This window comes from Pleurodeles waltl, chromosome 12 (assembly GCF_031143425.1).
Source record: "Pleurodeles waltl isolate 20211129_DDA chromosome 12, aPleWal1.hap1.20221129, whole genome shotgun sequence".
NCBI lineage: Eukaryota > Metazoa > Chordata > Amphibia > Caudata > Salamandridae > Pleurodeles > Pleurodeles waltl.
Window position 1 is genome coordinate 5242765 of NC_090451.1, and position 17068 is coordinate 5259832.

At 46.9% G+C, this 17068-nt stretch overlaps 1 long non-coding RNA gene across 1 annotated transcript in view; it reads right to left on the minus strand.

Annotated features, from left to right (window-relative positions):
• LOC138267327 (uncharacterized) overlaps nucleotides 1–17068 on the minus strand; it is a 50375-nt gene that overhangs the window by 20363 nt on the left and 12944 nt on the right. The gene's annotated exons all lie outside the window — the stretch shown is intronic.

Consider the following 17068-nt stretch of genomic DNA (forward strand, 5'->3'; position numbering starts at 1 on the left):
CAGGATGTTTCCTGTTCCATACAAAAACTGTCAAAAAATTTGGAGCCTTCTTTTGCCAACATGATTTCTAAGACTTTAATGGCCCAGGCTGCGGGGGATTGCAGTCAGCGCCTTTCTCCTATTAAGCACAAAAATTTTAAAAAAATGGCGGTAAAGGTGAGTGAGGTTTCCTCACACATGGCAGAGGATGCGGTTCTTCACAAGGCTCCCTCCAAGAAGTATAAACATTTGGAAAATATACAGCCATCCTCAAAACACAAGTACAAATCTAAAAATATTGTTCCCCCTATAATCATTTCTTCCATCCCTGATATGGATGAAGATATGCCTGATTTGGATTCAGATATCAACATATCTGACGAGGATGACACTAGCTCATTATCACCTCCTCCTTCAAAAATCCAGGTTATCCTCTCTCAAAAATCCTAAACCCATTTCTCTTTTGGATCCTGAAGGTTTTCCAATGTTTGACCTTTCCCACATCCTTCATCCCAACTCTACTGAGTGGGTCCCTGTGGACTACGTAGCCGAATATGTCTCGGCCAAGCTTAATTGCCCTTTGGATAAACAAACTTGGGCCAAGCTCAAGTCCGAATGCCCTCGTCCTTCCCTTCCTCATAAATCTTCTATTACTCCGACTATTGACCAGCCTCTTCTAACATTCTTTACCAAACTTGGTAAGGATCCGCTTAAAGGAGTGATCAAGGCATGGTCAGGTTGCCAAGACAAACTGTTGGATATCCTTGGTCCTCTCACGCGCATCTTCGATATTGCTGAGGCGGCCAGACTGGATGGTACCTTGATTGATCCAGAAGAGATTACCTTATGGGTCCAGCGCACTTTATGTCTTCTTGGCAATGCCAATTCTGCGCTTACACCCGAAAGGAGGAAGGGTCTTTTGTTAAAACTTGATCCTAAATTGGTCAATTTGGCGTCTGTTCAACCACATATAAAAACTAAAGGTTTATTATTTGGGGAATCTTTCATTAAGGATCTGGGTACATAAGTGGCAACCTTTACATCTCTGGACAAGGCACAACAGTTCTTAAAGAAGATGTTTATTCAATGTGTTTTTGGCAGGGCTAGCAGAGGAAGGAACAACGTTGCCGCCTGCGCATATCACAATCAAGGTTCCAGAGGCTTCAACAATGCGTCCTACCAAGATTACAGGCTGCAATTTTACCCTCAGAGAGGCAGAGGCTTCCGTTCCAGAGGTTCCAGATCCTCCAATCAATCAGGTAAGCCTACCCTTTGGTCATTTCCCTGTCGGAGGGCGCCTTCGTTATTTTCTTCCAAAATGGTTGAAAATGATATCAGATCCTTGGGTTCTGAATACCGTTCAAGGTTACATTATCAAACTTTATTCAGTCCTGGTTCAATCACTGCTACCTCCTCTTCCACATTTTTCTAAAGAAATGTCCGATCCTATTTCCGCAGAAATACAATCCCTCATTCAGAAAAAGGCCATCTCTCTTACCCAAACCAGATCCGTCAGGTTTTATCAGCTCCATTTTCTTAGTTCAAAAGAAAAACAAAAAGATGCGTCCTGTAATAAATCTCAAGAACTTCAATCAATTTGTGGTCTACCAACACTTCAAAATGGAAACCATTCTCCACCTCAGAGATACGCTCCTCCAACACGATTGGATGGTTCATTTGGATCTTTAAGGCGCGTATTTAGTCGTTCCTATTCATTCAGATTTCAGAAAGTTTCTTCAATTTCAGTGGCTAGACCAACTCTTTCATTTACCTTCTCTACCCTTCGGTCTATCATCTGCCCCATGGTGCTTCACCAAGCTCATGAGACCGGTAGTAGCTTTTCTCAGAGCTCAAGGTGTGAGACTTATCATTTATCTGGACGACATTCTCATAGTGAGCAAATCTCCTCAGTCTCTCTTGTCCCACTTATCTCTTACATGTTCCCTACTCTCAGATTTAGGGTTTATCATCAACAGGGAAAAGTCTTTTCTAACTCCGACCCAAGTTATAGAATTTTTAGGCTTCCAAATAAACTCTGTTTCAGCCATCCTTCTCCTTCCTTCCGCAAAAATCAAATCCATAAAATCAGAGATTTTGCAGATTCTACTCAGCTCTCTAATTTCTCTAAGATCGCTGGCTCGAATAGTAGGTCTTCTTTCCTCCTCTATTCAAGCAATATTTCCAGGCCCCCTTCATTACCGGGCTCTACAGAGACTAAACATTTGTCACTTAAGAAAGGCCTATCTTATTCGGACACTATCCCCCTAGATCACGATTCTCGCACAGAACTCCAATGGTGGATAGACCATTTAGACGCATGGAACGGAAGAACTATCTTTGCATCAGCCCCAGATCTACTATTAGAATCAGATGCATGCCGTTCAGGCTGGGGGGCCTGATGTGTCCAATCTCGACTGGAGGTACATGGTCTTTAGAGGAGTCCAAATTGCATATCAACTGTTTAGAGATGCTTGCCGGCTCCTTTGCAATCAGAAGTCTTGCAAAAAACAAAGTTTGTTGTGCTATTCTTCTCAGAATGGAGAATATTTCGGGAGTAAGATATATAAATCACCTCGGGCATGAAATCCAAATCCTTGGCAGAATTAGCCAAGGGCTTTTGGGAATTTTGCCTTTCAAACCATCTTTCGGTTCATGCAGAGTACCTTCCAGGAACTCTCAATTCGGTAGCGGATTGGCATTCGCGACATCTTCGAGATTCGAGGGATTGGAAACTCCATTCCTCAATTTTTCAAAAAATTCAGAACAAATGGGGCCCTTTACTTATTGATCTGTTTGCATCCCGTCTCACCACTCAGCTTCCTCAATTCTTTAGTTGGCACCCGGATTCTTGGTCTTGGCATCAGATGCTTTCTTACAAGATTGGTCAATCTCCCTGAATTACGCCTTCCCTCCTTTTCTAATGATCAGCAAAGTGCTCTCTCAGCTCAGATGCCAACAAGCTTCGGTAGTGCTCATAACTAAATTTTGTCAATCCCAAATTTGGTTCCCAACCCTTTTAGAGCTTTCAATAGACTCTCCTTTTCTTCTTCTGTCGTTTCCGAACCTTTTATTAGACCCTCTGTATCGTCCTCATCCTCTCATCTTGGACAATCCTCTCACCCTATCAGCATAGAAAATCTTGAGAATTCCCAATCTCTCCCTTTCATTTCGGATGAAGCTTCGCAATACATTTCACAATCTTGGGCTCCAGGCACCAAGAAAGCTTACAAATCAGCCTGGTCTTTATGGCACAGCTGGTGTTTGGGAAAACACATTGATTCCTTTTCAGCAGATGTGAGTTTTATCGCTAATTTTTTAGCTGCCGAAGCCAGCAAAGGTAAAGCTTTTCGTACCATCAACTTATATAGATCAGCTATTTCCTCCAATCATCTCTACGTGAATGGGAAACCTGTTGGAGAACATCCTCTTGTTTGCCGTCTTTTAAAGGGAATAACATTTTCTAATCATCCTATGCCTAAATATAGACAATTATGGGATGTTAATATTGTTCTCAAATTCCTTCTGTCATGGCCTGATAATCTCATGCTTTCCTTAAAAATGTTATCGGCTAAGTCAACAATGTTATTATGGCCCTCATTCCAACCCTGGCGGTCATAGACCGCCAGGGTGGATGTCGACGGAAGCACCGCCAACAGGCTGGCGGTGCTTCATGTGGCATTCCGACCGCGGCGGTACAGCCGCGGTCGCCCAGCTGGGTCCGGCGGTTTCCTGCCGGATTTCCCCCGGCTGGGAGAATCCTCCATGGCGGCGCTGCTTCCGACCCCCTTCCCGCCAGCCTGTTCCTGGCGGTTTTTACCGCCAGGAACAGGATGGCGTGAACGGGTGTCGTGGGGCCCCCTAACAGGGCCCCACCATGATTTTCACTGTCTGCTTAAATGACAGTGAAAATCGCGACGGGTGCAACTGCACCCGTCGCACCCCTGCAACACCACCGGCTCCATTCGGAGCCGGCTTCTGTGTTGCAGGGCCTTTCCCACTGGGCCGGCGGGCGCTCCCTTGGCGGGCGCCCGCTGGCCCAGCGGGAAAGTCTGAATGGCCTCCGCGGTCTTTTGACCGCGGAACGTCCAAATGGCGGTGACCGCATTGCGGGCGGCTACCGCTGCTCGCCGCGGTCAAAATGACCGCCTATGTCTTGTTTCTATCAAACGTCTTTCTGATGTAAAAGCTTTAGATATTTCTAATCGCCAATTTACTCCTTCTGGGATTTTGTTTACAGTGGTTCGTCAAACCAAAACCAATTTATCTTCAGTTTTTTATCCTTATTTTCCAGATCATCCTAACTTATGTGTTGGTTAATGCCTAAAAGTCTATGAACAAAAGACTGCAGATTTAAAATCACCCTCCGTTTCCCAACTTCTAATTTCATTTAGAAAACCCTTTAATCATGTTTCAGCTGCTACCTTGGCTCGTTGGGTCAAATGGATTATGTCCTCGGCAGGAATTGGCACTTCCTGTTTTGGAGCTCATTCTTCCAGGGGAGCTATGGCTTCTAAAGCCTTCTGGGCAGGTTCCCATTTAGAGGATATTCTTAAATCTGCAGACTGGTCTAAGGATATTGTTTTTAAAGTTTTTTATTGCAAACCTATTGATAATGTTTCTTTGAATATAATTAATATGCTTTGAACTCGCACAATAGGAGACTCCGGTCTTGACATAAAATGTCGATTTTCCTAGTCTTTGACAGAAAGTTTTAATTTTATTAAAGACACGGAGGCGAGTATTATTCCTCCACTTTGTTTAATATTTGTTTGTTCCCCCCCCTTGTTTAGTGTCATCGTCCAATGTTCAACCTACCACTTAAGGCATCATCCTCTTCCTGGATTTCCAGTCTCCAAAATTCATCGTCTCCTTGCAGAATTGGTCTACCTGCTGACGCTGAATGCCAAGTGGATTCATGGTTTCCCGGGATGTTTAACTTTTATTCTGACTTATTGTCTTTTATTATGGCTATTCTGATTATCTTGATTTGCCATTTTTCCTTTATTTGGTTTTGACTGACTTATCTCGCAAGAAAAGAGGGCTGTTCGAAGTCAAGTGATGTCATAATACCCCTTATGCATGTTCATTGGTTACATATTGTGACTACGTTTTTATTCCTATTGGCTCTGTTTCCCTAGCCTCATGGGATTTGTAGTACGTTTCTTGACTGCTGGTATTAATTAAAGTAAGAAAAGAAACGCATAATACTCACCTCCGTGTCATTAATACAATTAAGACTTTCCGTCAAAGACTAGGAAAATCTACATTATAGTAGATGAGCAGTGGGATAATACTCGCTTCTGTGTCTTTAATAAAATTAAGACTTTCGATCATAAATTATTTGGAAAATCTACATTTTATGTCAAGACTGGAGGCTCCTATTATGCTTGTTTAAAGCATATCAATTACCACAGAAGATGCAGTATTTATAGGTTTACAATTGAAAGTACGAAAGGTAACATCATTTGACCAATCTGCTGATCTCAGAATGTCTTCCAGACGGGAACCCACCCAGAAGGCTTTGGACGCTATTACACCCCGGGAAGAATGGTCTCCAAATTTGGACGTATCAATTCCAGCAAGGGACATAATCCATTTGATCCAACGAGCTAAGGTGGAGGAAGAAACTGGTTTATGGGGTGTCCTAAAGGAAATTAAAAGTTGGGTGGGCGAAGACGTTCTGAAATCAATAGTCTTTTGTTCATAAACCTTTAAACAGTTACCAACACATAGTTTTGCATAATTGGGCAAGAAAGGGTAAAACACGGAAGAGATATTGGTTTTTGTATGTCTTGAAACGTTAAAAAGAACGCCTATAGGAGTAAAATGGCGAACAGATATATCAAAAGCTCTGACATCTGAAAGACGTTTGATAGAAACTAAACACAATAACATTCTCAATTTAGCAGAAAGCATTTTGAGAGACAACAGATCATTATCCTGCCAAGATAAAAACATTTGCAAAACAAGGTTAATGTCCCACAAAACACTATGAGGGTCATTCTGACCCTGGCGGCCGGTGGCCGCCAGGGCCACCGACCACGGGAGCACCGCCAACAGGCTGGCGGTGCTCCAATGAGCATTCTGACCGCGGCGGTTCAGCCGCGGTCAGAAGCGGAAAGTCAGCGGTCTCCCGCTGACTTTCCGCTGCTCATTGGAATCCTCCATGGCTGCGGAGCGCGCTCCGCAGCCATGAGGATTCTGACCCCCCCTACCGCCATCCAGTTCATGGCGGGAAAGCCGCCATGAACAGGATGGCGGTAGGGGGGGTCGCGGGGCCCCTGGGGGCCCCTGCCGTGCCCATGCCAATGGCATGGGCACGGCAGGGGCCCCCGTAAGAGGGCCCCAAAATTTATTTCACTGTCTGCCTTGCAGACAGTGAAATACGCGACGGGTGCAGTAGCACCCGTCGCACCTTCCCACTCCGCCGGCTCGATTACGAGCCGGCATCCTCGTGGGAAGGTCGTTTTCCCCTGGGCTGGCGGGCGGTTTAACTGGAACCGCCCGCCAGCCCAGGGGAAAACTCGTAATACCCGCCGCGGTCTTTTGACCGCGGCGCGGTAATTTGGAGGGCGGGATCCTGGCGGGTGGCCTCCGCCGCCCGCCAGGGTCATAATGAGGCCCTATATTTGGGTAGAGGAGGATTGGAAAATTTTACTCCCTTTAATAGATGGCAAATGAGAGGATATTCGCCAACAGGCTTACCGTTGATGAAGGGATGATGTAGAGAGATAGCTGAATGATAGAGGTAGATAGTCCTGTAAGATTTACCAGAACTAGCTTGAGAAGCAAGAAAATGAGCTATTAAGCTCATATCTGCTGAAAAGGGATTACTAGATTTTCCCAAACACCAGCTGGAACAAATTGACCATGCAGACCTGTATGCCTTAGATGTACCTGGGGCCCAAGAGTTGTTGATATAGGCTGAAGCTTTGATCGAAATTACTGGATAGGAAATTGAAGACCTGTAACTTTCCAGGCTGACAGAAGAAGGGATTTGTTGAGAATCAGATCGTGGGGAAGACCTTGGGGGTTGAGAAGTAGAGAGGGAAAGGGTGGGAGGAGGACTGGGAAATCCATTGATAATTCGAGGAGGGGAGGGAACCAGACTTGGGACTGCTAAAATGGGACTATTAGAACTACAGTGGCCCTCTGACGACGTACTTGGGCGAACACTCTGTTGATCATGATGAAAGGAGGGAAGGCATAATTTGCTGAGTTTGACCAGTCTTGGAGGAAAGCATCTGTTGCTAAAGCTTGAGGATCCGGTCCCCATCTGAAGAATTGGGGAAGTTGTGTGTTCAGGCGAGACGCAAAGAGATCTATATGCAAGAGACCCCATTTGTGGTAAAGTAATTTGAAGACAGCTGGATGAAGTTTCCAATCGCTGTAATCTGAGAGATGACACGAGTACCAATCTGGAACTGAATTGAGAGATCCTGGCAGATATTCAGCTTGGACTGAGATTTTGCGATGGAGGCAGAATTCCCAGAAACTTTTGGATAATTCGGCCAGAGGTTTGGATCTGGTACTGTCGAGATGATTTATGTATTTGATAGCTGTGAGGTTGTCCATGTGGAGAAGTATCGAGCATTGGACTTTGCTTTTGGTAAAGCTTCTGATCCCAAAGGAGCCTGCAAGCATCTCTAAACAACTGATGTGCAATGAAGACTCCTGTGGAGACCATGTGCCTTCAGTTGATATTTGACCACACCTTGCGCCCCAACCTGTTAGGCTTGCATCGGGTTCTATACAAGATCTGGGGCTGATGCAAAGATAGTCGTGCCGTTCCAAGCTTCTAGGTGGTGTAACCACCACTGAAGTTCTGTACAGGATTCTTGATCGAGGAGGATAGATTCTGAATAAGCAAGACACTTGCACAGATGTCGGATCTTCAATCTTTGGAGAGCACGATAATGAAGGGGACCCGGGAAGATCGCTTGAATCGAAGAGGAAAGAAGACCTACAATCTTTGCAAGAGACCTTAGGGAGAGAGAAGTCTGCCGTAAAGAGTGGATTATTTCTGATTTTATGGATTTTAATTTTGAGTCTGGGAGTTGAAGGGTGCCTTGAGAAGAATTTACGAGAAATCCTAGAAACTCTGTGGATTGGGATGAAACTAGGGCAGATTTGGAGGTGTTGATTATGAAACCCAATTCCGACAGAAGGGAAGATGTGTATTTTGATGCATGAGAAAGATGTCGTCCAGGTAAATGATTAATCTGAAACCTTGTGCTCTGAGGTGAGCTACCACCGGTTTCATTAGCTTGGTGAAACACCAAGGGGCTGAAGAAAGCCCGTAAGGAAGACATGTGAATTGATAGATTTGGTGTTGCCATTGAAACTGGAGAAATTTCCTGTGAGCGTGGTGAATAGGCACAGTTAGATAGGCGTCTTGAAGGTCTAGACAAACCATCCAATCGTTCAAAAGAAGAGAGTCTCTGAGATGCAGAATCGTCTCCATTTTGAAGAGGTGATAGACAACAAATTGATTGATTTGTTTAAGGTTTATAACCGGCCTGATCTTTATGTTTTTCCTGACAACTAGAAAAATGGAACTTAGAAATCCTGACTGGTGAAGCTGAACAGCCTGAATGGCATGTTTGTGAAGAAGGGACTGGATTTCTGAAGAAATAAGAGCTAACATGTCTGTGGAGAATTTTAGAGGAGGAGGAACAAACATTTTAAAAGGGGTGTCGTAGAATTCTATTGAATAACCTTGGACAGTGTCGAGGACCCAAGGGTCTGAAGTAATATCCTTCCACCTGTGGAAAAAGAAGCTGTAGGCCCTGGGTCCATGACTGCAAGGTTAGCAAGTTTAGTGTCCAATTTGAGAAGGAACCCCTTACGTCTTGCGTGAGTCATAGCAGAATTTGAATTCCCAAGTAAACAGAAAGCTCGCTGAATCCAAAGGGAATGTTCTTCAGGATCAACTGAGTCATTGTTTAACCTGGCGGATTCCGCCATATCAAAAATGCGAGCTAAAGGACCCATCTAGTAATTTGTCTTGACAGACTGACCAAGCCCTATCAACCACTTTACGCAGGTCTTTTCCAAACTTAGAGAAAAAAGTAATCATGGAAGTATCGATGAAGGGAGTAGAACCAATATGGAGTGGGAGAGAAGGTCTGGGACATTCAGAGCGAAGTTTGGTGTGCACTTGTTTATTCAGCGGAAGGCGTAGCTTGGCTGTAATGCTTTCTGGGACGTGATCTGAAGGAAGCCATTCCGTGGAATTAGGATGGTGAATTAGTTTGGGATCGAACTTGGGGTTCCCTTCAGCATCCAGAGGAGGAATGGAGGATAGAGGTTCTCCCGACGCCAACGATTTATGCTTTATGGTAGGAGGGCCAATCCAAAAATCAGAATTGCTGGTATCTTTATCAGAATCGATATCGTCCATGTCATCATCCATTTCTTTTATATTATCAATCACAATCTTGTGAGCTGAGAGTATATGTGTTGTTTTCACTTTACTCTTAGAGCCCATATTGTTTTTCCCCTCCTTACCTGGGACCTGTGAGGAACTTCGTCCTCCGTCCTGTGTGAGGCAGACTCACTAGTCAAAAGCGCAGAGGATACATTAGCCTGAATATCTTGAGAAGCCTCCGTGGCTTTGTGGTTTCTGCTTTCCCCTGCAGATAGGGCCAAATGAGATTGTGACAGACAGGATGAGACAGTATTATCCAATTGTTTAGAAATTTTTGACATAGAGGCAGAAACTGCCTTTTCCACTAAAGATTGAATACATTTGTTCAAATTATTGGAGAAAACCTCATTATTGTCATTATTTTCCTCAAAAAACGAGGAAAAATCCATAATAAGCACCAGAGAAAAACACAAACTGGCAAAACAGGGTTAAATTTGAAGGAGGAGGACCCAGGTTAAGGGGTGTGTGAATGAGTAAAAAATCCTGCCAACCGAAATGAAGAGGCAGAAAAGGCCACGCCTCCTGAGGAAATGCGAGCGTCTAAAGAGGCGGAAATTATCCCTGGAGACGAGCCACAAAGAAAACGAAGGCTAAAAATAGCCACGCGCTGAAGCGGCGTGTGAGGTGCAACGAGGAGAACGGTCACGTCGACCGTAACAAGCAGAATGGGGGGGGAGGTCCCAGTTACTAGCAACATAAACAAATGTAAACACACGAGTAAACGCATGCAAAATATCGATACATTAAACAAATTAAAACATTTAAATACTTCATAAATCAAGGAACGCAATAAAGATACTTATCTTGACTGTGAGCAGCAAGAAAAGAGGGATGCTTGCAGTCAAGTTTGGTATTTTTTTATGTGCGCTGCGTTCTGATTGGCCATTTGTAACTCTTTGTTTCCCATTGGTAGCTTGTTCTGCAAACCACCTTGGATTGGTTAATGTTCTTGACTGCAGCTGCTATTGAAATTAAAGCAGGAAGGAAAAGTAAGCATAATAGGAGCCTCTGGTCTTGACATAAAATTTGTGTTTTGTGTGGATAGCTGAGTGTGTTACTGCTTTTGTCACACACACACAGATTCTTTTGTTACTCGGAGTTCATAAGTTACAATCCTTCTAATGCAGTGCATTGAGCCAGGCAGTAGCATCAGATCACTGCATGCAAATTGCAAGGCATTGATTTAGAATATTGTTTTTTCTCAATTGTTCTTTATTCTTATGTTGCTAAAAGGGTCCTTTGGCTAGCAAATACAATTTTACAAATATGACACCCCCAATCGTGTTACATTCCACATCCCGAGTTTATGAGGCAGAATTACTACCACTCTGTGCCTGGTTAGTATAACAAAGGTGAGGCAAACCTGGTGCAAAGTACAAATCGTAAATTGCGTTGGAAAGTAGCCATAAAGTAACACATAGGAGCAATTTGTGCTACTTTGCGGCAAAGAAGCGTACCATGGGTGGTACATGGATGTTCCCATGGACCCAACAATAGATTCTGATGCTAACCACCATCTCTAACCACTATCTACTAACTTTGGTATAAAGGGATTTGCATCCAAAAATGATCCCTCTTTAAGGAAGGCATAAAGTTGGGGAAAACATTTAGGGGCTTTGTGCAGCACCACTTTTCTTGCACTCCTTAGAGCCCCTTTAACGCCACCATGTGTGCACCGTATTTAACATACGGTGCACCATGGTGGTAGGTAGGGACCTAGCATCAGAATTTGTTATGCTAGTTTGGCGCTTTGCAGGATTAGAGTCAAAAATGTTGACGCTAATCCTGCAAAGCACCCAGAGCCCCATTGAAACCAATGGAAGCCTGCTTTTAATGCCTGCTCTGAGCAGGTGTTAAAAATGTTTTTAAAAAAAATGAAATCTGTTGGATTTTTTTGAGCCATTTTGTTGGCCCTCCCATTGCCGAAACGCACCCTTGCATACATTATACCTGGCACAGCCATATTGTTTTACACAGTGGCGCAACGCAAGCATTACACCACTTTGTAAATCTTGCGTGGCGATTTTGGCCATCTTAGGCCACAGCAGCATAAAAAATGACGCTAATGTGTCATAAGATGGCATTAGGCCCTCTTAAATATGGACCTTATTGTCTACAAACCTTCCCAACTTAGCATGTGTGTTTTACAGTGTAGCACACTTGCAAACTGTTAAACTTTTTCAAAGCATAAAGGTTTCTGCTGGATGTTACTCTTCCAGTACCAAACCTAAGCTTGACATCACACACACACCCTTGCATTATGGTACATGGGTGTGTGCACTGGCACAAGGCAGCCTATGGTCCGGCAGCACTAGACAGTAGAGCAACAGCAACATATCTCAGTAAATACGGTGATGTTTAGGCCTGGGCAAAAATTTTATTATGCTGGAGTAATCAAAGAAATTTTGATAATTCCACGTTACTCTTTGATGCCAAATTGCAGATAATAATGTGGTTACACCCGCATACATAATTAAAAGTAATTAGGAGGAAAAGGTCCTACAGCAAGAGCATATTTAGCAAGTACGAGCTGCTGTTTGTGCTACTGTTTATGTTCTGTTGCATTTAGCTTCATTTTCTTAGCATAAAATGCATCCGTGTGTCCATTTGGGTGCAAGGGTGCCTTTTGTACTAAGTGCCTAGTGGTAAAGTCCAGGAGTAAGTTGAGAGAAAATCCTACTGCAAGTGCACATTTAGTGAGTGTGAGCAGCTGTTCACTCTCACAATTCTTGTTTTGTTGCATGTAGTGCAAATTGTAAGCTATTTCTTAATTCAAATAGCATTTTAGTGTCCATTTTGGATGTAAAGGGATTCTTTTACTCAAAGAAAATAGTGCTAAGTGTAGAAGTACTCTTAGTGTGTTATGCTGTGTAATCTCACAGAGTGTTTGGGTAATTCTGTGTGATTACACTACACGGAGGTACGTTGAACGTCCACTCCTAATGCTGTTGTGCTGTCTCCTGGCCACACAATACAGTGCACCAAAGAAATTGTCGCTACTGCGCTGGAGAAAAAGTGATAAATCTACCCCTTAATTTCTCCAAACATAGAACTCTTAACATATAGGTGGTCATTACAACCCTGGCGGTCATTGTTAAAGCGGCGGTAAAACTGCCAACAGGCCGGCTGTAAAAAAAAATTTAATCACGACCGTGGCGGAAACCGCAAACATAGACAGCCACTTTAACACTCCGACCACCACGGCGGTTCAAACAAACACCGCGGCGGTAACCGCCAATAGATAGGCGGAAGACAATGTACCGCCCACACTATTACAACAATCCAATCCGCCACCTTCTCTAGGGCGGATTCACCGCGAACAAAAGCACGGTGGAAACAGGACTTGGAAGGGAAAACGCTCACCTCTACACACCCCACGAGGAACCAGGACGCCATGGAACCGGAACTCCAGATACTCCCTGCCTTTGTCTTCCTGCTCCTCTACCAGGAGCACGAACGCCGGAGGCGAAGACCACGGTGAGTACTGCACCTACGACACAGGGGAGGGGGATGGGAAAAAAGAATGACACACACACGCAACACGCAACACCCCCGCCCTCCCCCACGACAACACACACACTAATACATCATGATACATTATAGTTACACCCACCAACCCCCGCAGAAGAATGCAAAGACAAAAGGAAATTATTTGAACGTTTGTAATCTATTAAAATCCAGTACTCAAATATATATATATATATATATATACACTATAAACAAATATATACACCAAGAATACAAGTCCAAGGTATTCCACCATTAAAGTCCGTGGACCACTGGGCCCAAAATGCATGGGCGAGGCCCACACAAGATACCCGATCAAAACGGAGAGAACACTGCTGGGGCATCAGATAGAAATACAACACGCACCTCAGGGGGAAGGGAAGGGGGGGGCACCTCAGCCGGATGAGTTCACGACACCAGATCCACGAGGGGGCTCCATGCCCATTGATGTATCCTGGGGAGTGCAAAGCCACAGTCTCACAAGTCTTTCAAGTGGGTAGTTTTCCCACTGCTTTATCCTGGGGAGTGCAAAGCCACAGTATCACAAGTGGATAACAGTCTCCACTGGTTCTGGAGGGGGCTTGGTGCCCAGAGTGCTTCATCCTGCCAAGGACGGAGGTAGTGGATGGGATACTCCACTGGTTCTGGAGGGGGCTTGGTGCTCAGAGTGCTTCATCCTGCCAAGGACTGAGGTAGAGGATGCCTTTCTCCACTGGTTCTGGAGGGGGCTTGGTGCCCAGAGTGCTTCATCCTGCCAAGGACGCAGGTAGTGGATGCCTTTCTCCACTGGTTCTGGAGGGGGTTTGGTGCCCAGAGTACTTCATCCCGCCAAGGACAGAGATAGTGGATGTATCTCTCCACTGGTTCTGGAGGGGTCTTGGTGCCCAGAGTGCTTCATCCTGCTCGTGGCGGCCCCAGTAGCGTCGGAGCTGTTGGCGATCATTGGCCTGCAGTGCTAGTGGTGGCGGTGTCCTTGGCAGCGGTGCTGGTGGCGGCGGTGTCCCTGGCAGCGGTGCTTGTGGCGGCGGTGTCCTTGCCAGTGGTGCTGGTGGCGGCGGTGTCCTTGCCAGTGGTGCTGGTGGCGGCGGTGTCCTTGGCAGCAGTGCTGGTGGCTTGCCAGCGGTGCTGGTGGCGGCGGTGTCCTTGGCAGTGGTGCTGGTGGTGCCGGTGTCCTTGGCAGCGGTGCTGGTGGCAGTCTTGTCTACCGTGCAGGGTTTCGGCGACTTGCCTGTCTTTCTGTACCCCTTCCCCACCTTGGATGGTGGCACAGCTGTCTTCCCATTCCCAACTGTACTCCTGGGAGAGGCTTTGGTGGTAGATGTTTTGCCTTTCTCCCATCGGGCACTGGCCAACTTTTTATGCTTTTGAGGTGGGGGACTGTCCGTGGTCTGGCTCCTTGGCACACTGGCTGCCCTGCTGCTTGGCGCACTCCAGAAGCCGGTTACTGCTGGCACCACTGTTCCTGGTAATGTTGTGGCTGAGGTGCTGGGTTGGGACCTGGAAAGGCGGGCCCTAGGAGACTGAAGGGGTGGGGGAGGTGAGGGGAAGAGGTCAAGGTTGGACAGGAAAGGTTTTTTGGACACACTGGGACGGGTAAATGGAGGGGGTTTGGGAGTGGAGGAAGAGTTAGTGGTTGTAGGAGGTGTATGTTTGCTGACTTTGGGTGAAGGTGCATGGGCTGGAGGCTGTCGTGAGGTGGATGGCTGTTGGGTGGGTGTGTGGCTGCGTTTGTGTACCTTGGGAGGTGGGCTCACAGACACACTGGGAGAGGACACAGGGGATGTGTGAATGGTAGTGGGGGTGGTGAGTGCAAGTGAGCGGGGTGTGGTGATGGGTGTGCTGGTGATGGACGTAGTGGATGAAGATGTAGTGCATGCAGGTGTGAGTGGAGACGAGACTGGGAGGGAGGAGGGAGACGTGGAGGAGGGGGACACAGTGGAGGCAGTGGATGTTGGTATGTGTGCATGGGTGTGATGCTTGTGTGAGTGCCTGTGGGATGGTGGTGCTTATGTTTGCCAGAGCTTCCCTTGTGTGTTGAGGTGTGTGCATGCTGGTCTGATGGTGTGCTTGGGATAGCTGAGGTACAGGGGTTTGGGTCAGGGTAGAGGAAGGGTAGAGGAAGTTGGAGGAAGTTGGAGGGGGGAGGCTGGACACATGGACAATGGCTGTCATCAGTGCTGAGGCCAGAGTCTGAAAAGCTCGATGTTGGGCTGCCTGACCAGGATGAATGCCCTCCAGGTATGCATTGGTCTGTTGCAACTGCCTCTCTACACCCTTGATGGCATTCAAAATAGTAGACTGCCCAAAAGTGAGGTACCGGAGGAGGTCAAAGGCCTCCTCACTGAGGGCAGCAGGGCTGACTGGGGCAGGTGCTGAGGTGCCTGGGGCGAAGGAGATGCCCTCCCTCCTGGGTGAGCGACCATGTGGCATACGCTGAGGGGCTGCTGGGAGGGCGGTGCTGGTAGGGGGGGTGGCAGCTGTACCTGTAGATGCGGTGGGCACAGAGGGGCCCGCCACCGCAAGGGTGCTCCCATGAGAGGAGGAGTACGTGTCGCTGGTCTCAGCTGCTGGCCCCGCCGTGGAGCTCCCCTCGCCTTCCGTCCCACTGGTGGCTTCAGACTCCGTTGTCTCGCCCTCCAGGGCCATGTGGGATGTAGCTCCCTCCTGCTCCGGTGCCACTGCTCCTCCGCCTGATGATGCTAATGCACACAAGAACAGAGTGACCACAAAAAGGGGGGGGGGAAGGCAGAAGAAAGACATGTTGAGTGCATGCAATACCGCTACCGTTGGCGGACACTACAGACACAGAAGCCCCCTGCACTACACCGTGCACTTTGAGTTCCCTAATTAATCACAGGGACATGGGTTACAAGGCCTATGCCCGATTGCTGCACACATGGAAGTCACAGTCTTCTTGGTACAGCGGTGAATGTCCTCCCATCTTTTACAGCAGTGGGTGCTCCGTCTGTGGTGGACCCCCAGGGCCTGGACTTCCTTGGCAATGGCACGCCAAATATCCTTCTTCTGGTGGGCGCTGACCTACAGGAATAGTACAGGGGAAAAGGAGAAGATATAACCGTCCGCACCGTCACAGTCATTAGCCCGCAAACCTACCCTTGCCATGACGCACATGCACTCACCGTCGTTTCATGCACGCCTCATTCTCCCCCCCCATCTGCCATCCACACCACTCCACACAGGCATTGCCCATTCGGCATGCTCACAGTGTACTTACCTGTTTGTCTGGAGGACCGTAGAGTAGCGCGTACTGGGGGAGGACCCCATCCACTAGTTTCTCCAACTCCTCCGTGCTGAAGGTTGATTCTCTGCTCGCTGTTCTCCTCCATAGAGCACGTCCGCTGGGGCAAATGAGGAGGTGGCGGCATCCTCTGGTGTATAGACCGCTGGTGGACCTGTCGACAATGGAGGAGCGGCATGTAATTGTCATCTACAGACTTGATCGTGCCACAGTCCTGGATCTGTGTGCCCAGTTGGAGCCAGACCTGATGTCAGCTATCCGCCATCCCACAGGTATCCCCCTCTAGTGCAGGTGCTGTCAGTACTCCATTTCCTGGCAAGTGGGTCTTTTCAGAATACAGTGGCCATAGCATCAGGGATGTCCCAGCCTATGTTCTCCAACGTGTTGTCCAGAGGTTTGTCTTCCCTGCTGAAACACATGCGCAGCTACATCGTTTTCCCTCAGGTGGAGGATTTGCCAACAGTGAAAGGTGACTTCTATGCCCTGGGACATATCCCCAACATCATAGGTGCCATTGATGGGACACATGTGGCCTTGGTCCCCCCCCCCGCAGGAGTGAACAGGTGTACAGAAACCGGAAGAGTTACCATTCAATGAATGTGCAGATGGTGTGTTTGGCCGGCCAGTACATCTCCCATTTGAACGCCAAGTTTCCTAGCTCAGTGCATGACGCTTACATTTTGAGGAATAGCAGCATCCCTTTATTTGATAGGGCAACTCCAGAGGCACCATGTGTGGCTATTAGGTGAGGTCATGGACAATATACAGTGTGACTAGGTGTCTGGGTCTTGGGATGTCCCTAAGAGTTAGTGTGTGTCTAACAGAATTCCCTCGACATTTGCAGGTGACTCTGGCTACCCCAACCTGTCATGGCTACTGACCCCAGTGAGGAA